We start from the raw sequence: 12,271 nt of genomic DNA, 5'->3' as shown, positions 1-12,271 counted from the left end.
TAAAAGCTATAGGAACATTTGTGTGCAACTTCACCATTAGTAAGCTAATAGAATGTGGAAAATACATCTGGATAAGAAATCATTAAGTGGCCTTTCTTGATAGACTTTAATTGACAACATTCAAAGTAGGTTTCATGGGAACGAATGTTCTATTTAAATTTGTTAAGTGCTATCTCTTTTCCCTTTAGATACTGAGTTGAACTGACTACTTCTTTTTCAGGACGTTTTTGGGTACTAATGGAATATGATGGATAGAGTGAAAGACAGCTTCAAGCCAGGAGTGTATGAAACAGTACCAGAATTAGCACTCCTGGATACATCTTTCAATAATTTTGGATGCACTTGGATGAAATAGGAATATTTCAAATTACCATGATAAATTTCTCATACAGTTGAACCCACCAATACAAGTATAATTGTATATGTTGCTGAGATTATTTCCAACATGATATGTTTAAGTAATGTGCAATACTGATTGTTGAAATAATATTATCTTTCTTGGATCTCCTGTTACGATCCCAGTTGATATTATTATTGGACAAGTTGGATCCCAGATTGAAATATGGGTTGACCAGTGATGACACCAACTGGGATCATGACAATCGTCCAGGATTTAAATTTACTAGATTTAAAGGGGAAGCTGTGTCTTTCTTTTAAAAGTAACACGCACGTGGTAGTTGTTCTGGACATAAAACAGAAGTGCAAGTGTTTTTTTGGAAATAGAACACATAGCAGTGGATTATTTGAAATATTTGACTGAAGCTAAACTGAGAGAGGTAGTACGTCTATGGTCGTTTCACCAGCCCCGTGTTCTCCTGAAATGTGTAATAATCTTTATCATTAGTGACAACACTTGCAAGATTTGCATCATTCACAAAGCTTGAAATTACAGTTCCTATACCCAAATCCTGGTAATAACTTTACAACAAAAATGTTACAATAACACTCCCTGAGATATATCTTTTTTTTATTTAATTCGCTCATGGGATGTGCATGCCCCAGACAGGGCCAGTATTCATTGGCCATTGCTAATTGCCCTTGAAAAGGTGCAGATGAGTTGCCTTTTAAACCACTGCAATCTTTGGTGAAAGAACACCTGCAGTGCTGATGGGAAGGGGCTTCCAGCATTTTGACCCAGTGACAGTAAAGGAATAGCAATATATTGCTATAAGAGGAAGCAATGGCCTCGTGCTGGACTGTTAATCCAGCGACCCAGATAATGTTCTGGCATCTGGTTTCAAAATACTGCCAGTGGATGCTGGAATTTGAATTCAATAAAAATCTGGAATTAATTGTCTAATGATGACCATTGTTGATTTTCAGGAAAAACTCATCTGGTTCATTAACATCCTTTAGGGGAGGAAATCCTTACCTGGTCTGATCTATATGTGATTCCAGATCGACAGAAATATGGTTGACTCTTAACTTCCCTCTGGGCAATTAGGGATGGGCAATAATGCTGGCCTAGACAGCAATATTCTCATCCTGTGAATAAATAAAAATAAAGATAATATAGTTCCAAGTCAAGATGCTGTGTAGCTTGGAGTGGAACTTTCAGCTGGTGAGATTTATAAATTCATTCACAGCATGTGGTATCATTGGCTGACCCAGCATTTATTGCCAATCCATAAAGCCCTTGAACCATTGCAGTCCATTTGGTGTGGGAAGGACATTTTGGTCAGCATGGACCAGTTTGTGCCAGAGGGCTTGTCTCAATGCTCTAGGGCTCTATGACTCAGAGTGCCATATGGACTAGGGCAGGGGAGAAATTTCAGGATATTGACTCAGTAACACTGAAGGAAATGCAATATATACCCATGTCAGAATGGTTGAACAGGAACTTGTAGTTAATGATGTTCCCATGTATCTGCTGCTCATGTCTTTCTACATGGTAATGGTTGTGGAATCGGAAGTTGCTGTTGAAGGAGCCTGGTTGTGTTACTGCAGTGCATCTTGTAGATGGTACACACTACTGCCATTGTGTATGAGTAGTGAAGGGAATGAATGGTAAGGGTTCAAGATGCTGTATAGGGTTCTAATTAATGTAAAGTGTTGCTATGGTACAAATGTGTCTGGGGATGCACAGGGAGTGTCAAAATCCTGACAAACAGGGTGTTAAACAGCCAAGAACAAGGAGCAGGCAAATGTTATCCTAAAAAGGACATTGTTATCAATGAGGCTACACAAAATTTGAATGTAACCTCTTGTGTATTTGGTGGATCATATAAATATTTTAATCTATTGTACTCTGATACTATAAAGTAGTATCTTGAGTGTATTTGGAGCTGCACCCAACCAAGCAAGCGGTGAGGATTTTATCACATTCCTGACTTGTGTCTTGAAGATGGTGTACACACAGGGAGTTAGGAGGTCAGTTACCTGCCACAGAATTCCTCCTCTCTTACTTGCTTTTATAGTCACTGCATTTATATGATATGATTAGCCCAGTTCAATTTCTGCATACTCACTTCCAGCCAAAAAAACACCATTCACCATTATTTTTTGCTCTCTACCTCTTAGTCAACTTTGTATCCATGCTGCCTTGGTCCTTTTATTCCAATGGATTTAATTTTGCTATCTAATCTATTATGTGGTAATTTTTGAAAGTCAAGGTTACCACCCTCATCAACAATTTCCACTACTTTATCAACATTTCAATCAACTCACTCAAACACAATTTGCCTTTAACAAATCCACACTGGATTTCATTTTTAAGACTATACTTTTCCAATTGCCAATTCATCTTGGATTTTATCATTCTTCATTTAATAAAGAGAAGTGCGTGGTTAGCCTTAGTCCACAAAGGACCATTTACATCTCTTGCTATCACAAAAAGTCCTTATACAACTTGAGGGTAACTGCAATGAAAGTGTGGGTTACAGTAAAAAGGTAGGCCTCCATGAATATCACAGCCAATGTAGGGGGTGAGCAACATTAGTTTAATTCTGAACCACACTCAAGCCACCAGGCTAACTATTACATGTCCCACCCTTCAGTCTTCTGATAATATATGCCTAAATTAATAGGATTGGAACATTGTGGCCAGAATCTTTGGAAATGCAATCCCCCTACTTTCCTCAGCAATCCTGGATGTATCTCACTTAGACTGGTCGACTTTTCTAATCTGAGGAATGTCAGCCTTTTAAGTCAACCCTTTTTATCTATTTAGATCTTGTCTAATTTTGCTATTGTCTCCTTCACTGATACGGTGGTAGTATCCTTTTCTCCAGTATTATGAGGGCACTTTAAATGTTGACATTTTTTGTAGACTCAGGTCTAAACGATTGATTCATTTGGTGTGCAGAGAAGATGCCTCAACCTGTTTTATCTAACAGGTTAGGGCAAGGATAGTGGAACTTTTTTTTTCAAAAACACCTAACAGAAAACATATGGTTTAAGCAAACAGTCAAGCTTTTGGAATTGCTGTGATTTGCTGGAAGTTGCATGTCTTCAGTTATCTGCTTGGAAAAAATATGCCAAGATCTACTGCATTGTGTTGAATATTAATTGCAGTTGAGTTAGACATAGAACATAGAAAAGAACAGTACAGAACAGGCCCTTCGGCCCACAATGTTACGCCAAGAATTATTCCTAATCTAAAATAAAATAACCTAACCTACGCATCCCTCAATTCATTGCTGTCCATGTGCATCTCCAGCAGTCGCTTAAACGCCCCAAATGACTCTGCTTCCACCACCACTGCTGGCAACGCATTCCATGCATTCACAACTCTCTGCATAAGGAACATACCTCTGATGTCTCCTCTTCACTTTCCTCCTAATATCTTAAAACAATGACCCCACATGCCAGTCAGTCCTGCCCTGGGGAAAGGTCTCTGGCTATTGACTCTATCCAAGCCTATCATTACCCTATATACCTCGATCAGGTCACCTCTCTTCATTCTTCTCTCCAGGCAGAAAAATCCGAGCATAGTCAACCTCTCTTTGTAAGACAAGCCCTCCAGTCCAGACAGCATCCTGGTAAACCTTCTTTGCACCCTCTCCAAAGCCTCCGTATAATTTTTATATTAGAGCGACCAGAACTGGACATAATATTCCAAGTGTGGTCCCACCAGGGACTTGGAGAGCTGTAGCAAAACCTCGTGGCTCTGAAACTCAATCCCCCCTGTTAATGAATGCCAAAACACCATATGCTTTCTTAACAACCCTATCCACTTGGGTGGCAACTTTGAGGGATGCATACACTTCACACCCAGATTCCTCTGTTCCTCCACACTGCCAAGAATCCTGTCTTTAATCCTGTATTCAGCATTCATATTCAACCTTCCAAAATGCATCACTTTGCATTTATCCAGGTTGAACTCCATCTGCCATTTCCCAGCCCAGCTCTGCATCCTACCTATATCGCGCTGCAGGTTGCAATAACCCTCGATACTATCGATGGCACCTCCAACCCTTGTGTCATCGGCAAATTTATTAACCCACCCCTCAACCTCCTCATCCAAGTCATTTATAAAAACTACAAACAGCAGAGGCCCAAGAACAGAGCCCTGTGGGACACCACTCACCACTGACCTCCAGGCAGAATACTTTCCATCTACAACCACTCTCTGACTTCTTTCAGTCAACCAATTCTGAATCCAGACAGCCAAATCTCCCTGTATCCCACATGTGACTTTATGAATAAGCTTACTATGGAGAACTTATCAAATGCCTTGCTGAAATCCATTTACAATACATCCATTGCTCAACCTTCGTCGACCTGTCTTGTCACCTCCTCAATGAACTCAATAAGATTTGTGAGGCAGAACCTGCCCCTCACAAAGCCATGCTGACTGCCTTTAATCACGCTCTGCTTTTCCAAATAGTCAGAAATCCTATCCCTGTGTTCTTTCCAAAACCTTGCTGACCACAGATGTAAGACTGACTGGTCTGTAATTGCCAGGGATTTCCCAATTCCACTTCATGAAAAGAGGAACAACATTTGCCCCCTTCCAATCCTCTGGTATGACTCCAGTGGAGACTGAGGAAGCAAAGATCTTCACCAGTGACTTAGCAATCTCCTTACTCACTTCCCGGAGCAACCTAGGATAAATCTAGTCTAGTCCTGGGGACTTATCAATGTTAATGTTTGCCAAACTTTCCAGCACATCAACTTCATCAATCTTGACATGTTGAAGCCTGTTTCCCAGCTCCTCAAAGTTCTCATTCACAACAAGGTCCCTTTCTTTAGTGAAAACTGAAGCAAAAAAATTATTTAGAGCTTCCCCTATCTGTTCAAACTCCATGCACAAGTTCCATGTCTCACAGCTCCAGGGTCCCAGGTTCAATTCCAGCCTTGGGCAACTGTCTGTGTGGAGTTTGCACATTCTAAGTGTCTGTATGGGTTTTGTCTGGGTGCTCCGGTTCCCTCCCACAGTCCAAAGATGTGCAGGTCAGGTGAATTGGCCATGCTAAATTGCCCATAGTGTTACCATTAGTCAGAGGGAAATGGGTCTGGGTGGGTACTCTTCGGAAGGTCGGTGTGGACTGGTTGGGCCGAAGGGCCTGTTTCCACACTGTAGGGAATCTAATCATAGACAAGTTCCCTAGCCTATCCCTGACTGGCCCTACTTTCTCCCTGATCATGCTTTTATTGCTCACATGAGTAAAATGCCTTTGGGTTCTGTCTAATCCTTCCTGACAGACTTTTTCATGCCCCCTCCTGGCTCTCCTCAGTCATTTCTGAGCTCCTTTCTAGTAAGCCTGTAATTCTCTAAAGCTGTGCTTGATCCTTGCTTCCTCCATCTTACATAGGCTGCCTTCTTCCTTTTGACGAGAAGCTCCTCTGTTCTTGTCATCCAACAATCTTATTCCTTCTTGCCTGTCTCAGAGGAACAAATTTGTGCATCACTCATAACAATTGCTCCTTAAACTGTCTCCACATGTATGTTCTGCCCTTTCTGTGGAACAGTTGCTCCCAATCTGTACTTCCCAACTCCTGTATGATAGTGTCATCATGTCCTATTCCCCAATTAAACATCTTCCCTTGGTAAACTGTTCCTTTCCCTCTCCAAGACTATGGTAAATGTGAGGCAGTTGTGGTCACTGTCACCAAAGTGTTCTCCCACAAGATCTGACACCTGTCCTGGTCCATTGCTGAGCACCAAATCCAAAATGGCCTATCCCCTCGTTGGCCTGTCTACATACTGAGCAAGGACACCCTCCTGAACACACCTGACAAAAACGGCTCCACCCAAACCGTCTACACTTAGGAGGCTCCAGTCAATATTAGGAATGTTGAAGCCATCCATAACAACAATCCTGCTACAACTGTATTTTTCCAAAATCTGCCAGTCTATCAGTTCTTTGATGTCTCTACCGCTATTGGGGGTTTTCTACAGACTCCCCAATGAGGCGGCTGCTCCCTTGCTGTTCCTAACTTCCACCTATACTGACTCAGTAGACAAACCTTCCTCAACAACATTTCTGTAGCAGTGATGCACCCTCTGATTAGCAATGCTACATCCCCTCCTCTTCTCCCGTCACCCCCCTCCACTTTTTAAAACGTTCTAAACCCTGGAACATCGAGCAACCACTCCTGCCCCTGTGAAATTCATGTCTTCATTATGGCCACAACATCATAGTCCCAAGTACTGATCCATGCTCTAAGTTCATCACTCTTATTTCTGAGACTTCTTGCGTTAAAAGCAGACAGACTTTAACCTATCCTTTTGTTTCACCACGTGAAAACCCTTCCTGCTAGATTCACTACATCCTGTCACTGCCCCAACTACAACTATCCCCTTCTCATTTATGTAGCTCTTGTTCCCACACCCTGCCAGTTCAGGTACAGCCTTCTGAAAGAGAAGATTCACCCAGGTCTTCCTCTGCTTTTCTGAAAAAAATACCCTCCTGGATAATGTGATAACTGAAACACTCCTGAAAATCCACTTAAGGCGTTATTCGCAATGATTCTTTGAACGAACTGCATTTGAAGATTCCAATTACAGCTGTAGTGTTTAGTTACGCATTTATGTGCGCTAGGATGCAGATTGAATGCTCTCTCCGAAATATTTCATACCTTATTCTTCTTTCTTTCAAGAACAAATCATTATTGGGTGAAAGGTTATTTTCAAAGTGTATCTCTGCAGAGAAAATTCCTTTTCCATTATTTAGTGTATATGTTTGTAGGGAGTATTTAAAAGGATAAATATTTATACTTTCCTATTTCCAATTGTGTGTCAATCAGCTTTATATTGTTGCTGAATAAATCCTGTCCTGACAATAAAGAAATCAATAATTCTGTCATTTATCAAAGAAATCTAGCAACTGATTTTAAAAAAATCTAGCTTAATATAGGTTATGTACTTAATAGCCATATTGGTAACTTGTTAAAGCTTTTAAATTTTTGTTAGGTCCTGTGGAGTGTGGAACTGGAGAATAACAGGGTACTCTCCAATCTCAGTTGCCCAAATCTCCTGTCTGAATTTTCAAAAAAAATCATTAGCCCATTTTGGGAGCAGATTATCCTGTAGTTGAACCATGTCTTTCAAGTCCCAAATTGCTGTTTCATTTACCAATTTTTAATTCCAATCCACCTGGGCCAGTTCTGTTTCTAACGCACTGAGACTGACCCTCCTGCTGGGCACTTTTGTAAGCTAATTACGTTGTGCCCTTTTGCATATACATTTAAAGCTGATGAAATTGTGATCATCGTTCTCCAAATGTACTTCCATTAAAATGTGCTCCAATGGTTCCACTTCTTACTTCAGCATTTTTCAATTTAGAGATTTTAAAAACTTAAAAAAAACATTTACACTATTGGTTTCTGTGTGACCAATCTTGATATTGATGAATTCATCATCTTACGCAAAGAAGAAATTAACAATTGGTGTCGACCAGGTCTCTATTGATTCCAAGAGTTTTTTTCAACAAAGGAATTTTGGAAAATTTCAAGTAGTTCTTAAGTGAAAATGTTCCTCGATTAGAAATAGTTCCACATGTACTTGCAAAGCTTTAATTTTATATAAGTATTAGAAGCGAGAGGAAGAACCAATAAAACTTTCAATCAATTATTAAAGTGGAAAAAATCTAACAACAATACATCTGTTTCACTTTATTTGTGAGCTTGAATATTAAAAGGTATAGTGTTTTGTTTTTATCATACCATTTGAGACCCAGATATGGGAAATAAAATCATCATGATTCCTGGCAAAAGTCTAGCTCGGCATTCACATAAATATCTATCTACAAATAATGACAGACATACAGTATCAAGTCTTGTGAACATCCTCTAGAACATTTGATTGCGTGTTCAAACGGGTAATTTAAACTTTCATTGATAAGAATACTTTTCAGTCTGACTGAGGAGGGGCAAATTGGTTTTTCTCTTTTTAAACCATCCATTCGATGCAATAAGATTTTCATGTCTTTTTAGCGTACAGTTATTTCACATGAATTATTATGTCTCTCTGATCAAAATTAAGGACTGCAAAATTTCCTTGCATGAAATAAATAGGAATTTTGTTACTTACTAACCCCAAGAAAAATAATGACTCTGTAACCTATGCTTAGAGATATACAGCAAGGAAACAGACCCTTCGGTCCAACTTGTCCACACTGACCAGATATCCTAACCTAACCTAGCCAGCACTTGGCCCATATCCCTCTCAACTCTTCCTATTCATATACTCAGCCAAATGCCTTTTAAATGCTATAAATGTACCAGCCTCCACCACTTCCTCTGATAGTTCATTCCATGCGTGAAAAGGTTGCCATTTAGGTCCCTTTTGCACTTTTCCCATCTCGCCCTAAACCTATGCCTTCTATTTCTGGACTCTGTCACCTCAGGGAAAAGACCCTGTATATTTATCCTATCCATGCCCCTCATGATTTCATAAACCTCTATAAAATCACCCCTCAGCTTCTGACTCTTGGAAAACAGTCCCAGCCTATAAAAGTATAAAATGTGGTTGCTTAGGACAAAAGGAAAATCTTGCTGTTTAGAAAGTCCTTTGAGATATTGAGGTATGACATTTTAACCCGAGACCACAATTGTCTTATATTCTCATCAGTAGTGAAGTTTGTAGATATCCTTGAGTTCTGGATAGATGATGTTTCATTAATTTGCTTAATCATTTGATGCAGTTTAGAGACGCTGTGAGAGAGAGAGAGAGAGAGAGAAAACTGCTGTTATAAATCTATTATTCTTCTCTTCCTCTCTCTTTGCCTGAATGCGGCTTCCTGAAAACAGTTCTGTCTCTGGCTTTAGTATTTTCTTTTCTCAGGTAGGTAATCTGCAAGCAGCTTTAATTCTAAAAAGTGCAACTCCCCAAAAGTAGTAAATCAAACAAATCTGAATGACTTTTTCCAACCATATTCATATTTTAACTTTAATTTAGACTGGGTTGGGTTTATTAATGGTTTCATGAATTAGTTCAACCTGTGATTAGGTGAAGATGGTGGTAACTTAAGTCAGTATTTCTATTTTCTTAAAAAGAAAATTAGTCCATAAAGGGTTTAGGAATTAGAAATCAGATGATGGAATTCAAAAATTGATAGTCCATTTTTTAATCACTATCATAACAACACATTTAGAGTACTCAATGCAATTTTATTGACACACATTCAAAAAGATTGAAGCTATGAATAAAGTTCAGAGATAAGCAAAACTGATGGATAGGTAGGTTTTTTAATGTATTGAACTATGATTCTAAAATATAGAAAGTGAAAAGAAATTACGAACCCTGAAGGAGAAGAAGGGGAATAGATTCCAGCTAAAATTATTAACCTCTCCACAATAATCGTAATGGTATGACTGAGATGTGCCCCCTCATCTTGAAATCTCCCATTTGAGGGAAAAGACAACTACCACTAACTCGATCTATACCACTAATTATTTTATAAATTTCTATGAGGTCACCTCTCAATCTCCCATGCTCCAGTGAAAAACATCCCAGCCTATCCAGCCTTTCTTTAGAACTCAGACTTTCCATACCTGGCAACATTCTGGTAAATCTCTCCTAAACCCTCCCCAGCTTGATAATATCCTTCCTATAACTGGGTGACCAGAACTAGACACAGTATTCCAGAAGAGGCCTCACCAATGTCCTTTACAACCTCAACATGACTTCCTAATTCCTGTACTCAAAAGGACTGAGCAATGAAGGCAAGCGTGCCAAATGCATTTTTAACCACCCTGTCTATGTGGTACAAACTTCAAGAATTATGGACCAGCACGTCGAGGTCACTCCATTCTAAAACATAACCAAGGCCCAACCATTAATTGTATAAGCCCTAGCCTTGTTTGTTGCGCCAAAATACAACACCTTGCATTTATCCAGATTGAACTCCATCTGCCATCTTTCAGCCCATTGACCCATTTGATCCCTTTGCAATCTTAAAAAACCTTATTCACTGTCTACAATGCCACCAATTTTCACAAACTTAATAACCACGCCTTCTATATTCTCATCCAAAGCATTTACATAAATGACAAACAAAAGAGGACTCAGAACCGATCGCAGTGGAACACCAGACTCCAATCTGAAAACCAACCTTCCACTTTTACTCTGTCTCCTGCTATTAAGCCAATTATGTATCCAATTGGCAAACTCACCCTGAATCCCATGTGACCTAACTTTACTAATTAGTCTACCATGCGGAACCTTGTCAAAGGATTTATTAAAATCCAAGTAAAATGTCTACTGCACTGCCATGGTAGGGGTGTACTGTACCTACATAAAACAAAATGGCCGACAAACAAAGGCAGTCTGCCCTACCGTTAAAGCACAACATGGATGACAGGAGATAAACAAAATGAACAATCTGTTCCAGCCTTTAAGTAAAGATAACAATAGAACCTTTGAACTGAGCTTCTCCAAGGCCAGCGAATTAGGCTTTTTGTATACTATGCTGGACAATTTTGATAAGAGCATGCTTAATACAGACAAAAGACTGATCTCAGGCCCATTAATGAAAGAATAATTGTCTCAGTAAAAGGATGAACACCAGGTGCAAGATATGGCTGACTACCTCCCTAAGCAGCTACCAGAACTACAGCTAGACTTACTTTGTAGTCATAAGTTCTTATCAATAGTTCAGAATACTAAAAAAAAGGTTCTAGTTAAAGATTCTTCAAAGATTCATTGGGACTGTTTTCAACATAAAGATAGATGCATATAATCAAAGCTTAACAAAAGTGTTAAAGGAAAAATATTTTGACCTAGCTGTGAAGTTAATTAGCTTTAGGAAACAACTTCTTTTATGCCCTGAATAAAATACATTGTTCACAACCCATTAATCACAAACAGTAGAAGTAGCTGTATAATGTTACACTTTGTAACTGACTTTATAACAGAAATCAATAATTACAAATCTTATAGCAACTAGTTAAAACTGTCTTTTGTATTTTCACATATATATTTAGGACATTGGGAAATATAAGTAGAATAACTGAAATTGATTAAGGCAGCACATGGGACACAACGAATAACAGAATTCAAATTGTCCTTAGAGATAACCCTGCCTGAGACAGAACCGAAGGAGTATGGTTCATAACTTTGGAAAGCGAATGAATAGGATGCATAGAAAGATCCCAAGAGATTATAGCATCTGTTTAAACACCATGGGATCCTGGGGTTGTCCATAGGGATGCCCATCATTGGTTAGGTATCACTTCTGATTGGATATACAAAGAAAGAGGGAGGGACATAGTGATCAGGTTATGTATGATTATTAACAAAGTGTATTAAAAATACTGCCTTTTAATGTAAAATCAGAGAGCGTGCCACAGATTTTTCTTCAAATCTGATCAAAAGATTAAGGAAAAACTGCTTTCTCACATCGAGGCCAGATTCGGAGGAGATCTCTTGGCCTTCTCTCTGCATCAACCAGTTTCTGCTTGAATAAAAATCTTCCACTTGCCAGAGTTCTGCCTGCCTTCTGAGTCTTCAATCTCGATCAGGGAAAAGACTCCATTGCCATAGACAATAGTTTTGGGACCACCCTCAAAAAACTCAATCAAGTTTGTGAGACATGACTTTCCTCACATAAAACCGTGCTATCCCTAATCAATTTTTGCCAAAATGGCCAGAAATCTTATTTCTTATAATCAACTCCAACAATTTACGCACAACCAAAGTCAGGCTCATCGGTCTATAGTTCCCTGCTTTCTCCTTACAACCTTTTTTAAACAAAAGTACATTAGCCACCCTCAATTGTCAGGCACCTCACCCATAATTATGGATAATGCTATTATTTCTATAAGGGATCTCACAATTTCCTCCCCTACATCCCACGATATTCTGGAATACAATAGACCAGGTCTT

This window comes from Hemiscyllium ocellatum, chromosome 11 (assembly GCF_020745735.1).
Source record: "Hemiscyllium ocellatum isolate sHemOce1 chromosome 11, sHemOce1.pat.X.cur, whole genome shotgun sequence".
In the NCBI taxonomy this organism is placed as follows: Eukaryota; Metazoa; Chordata; class Chondrichthyes; order Orectolobiformes; family Hemiscylliidae; genus Hemiscyllium; species Hemiscyllium ocellatum.
The sequence above is the reverse complement of the archived record's forward strand: the minus strand, read 5'-3'. Positions refer to the sequence as shown.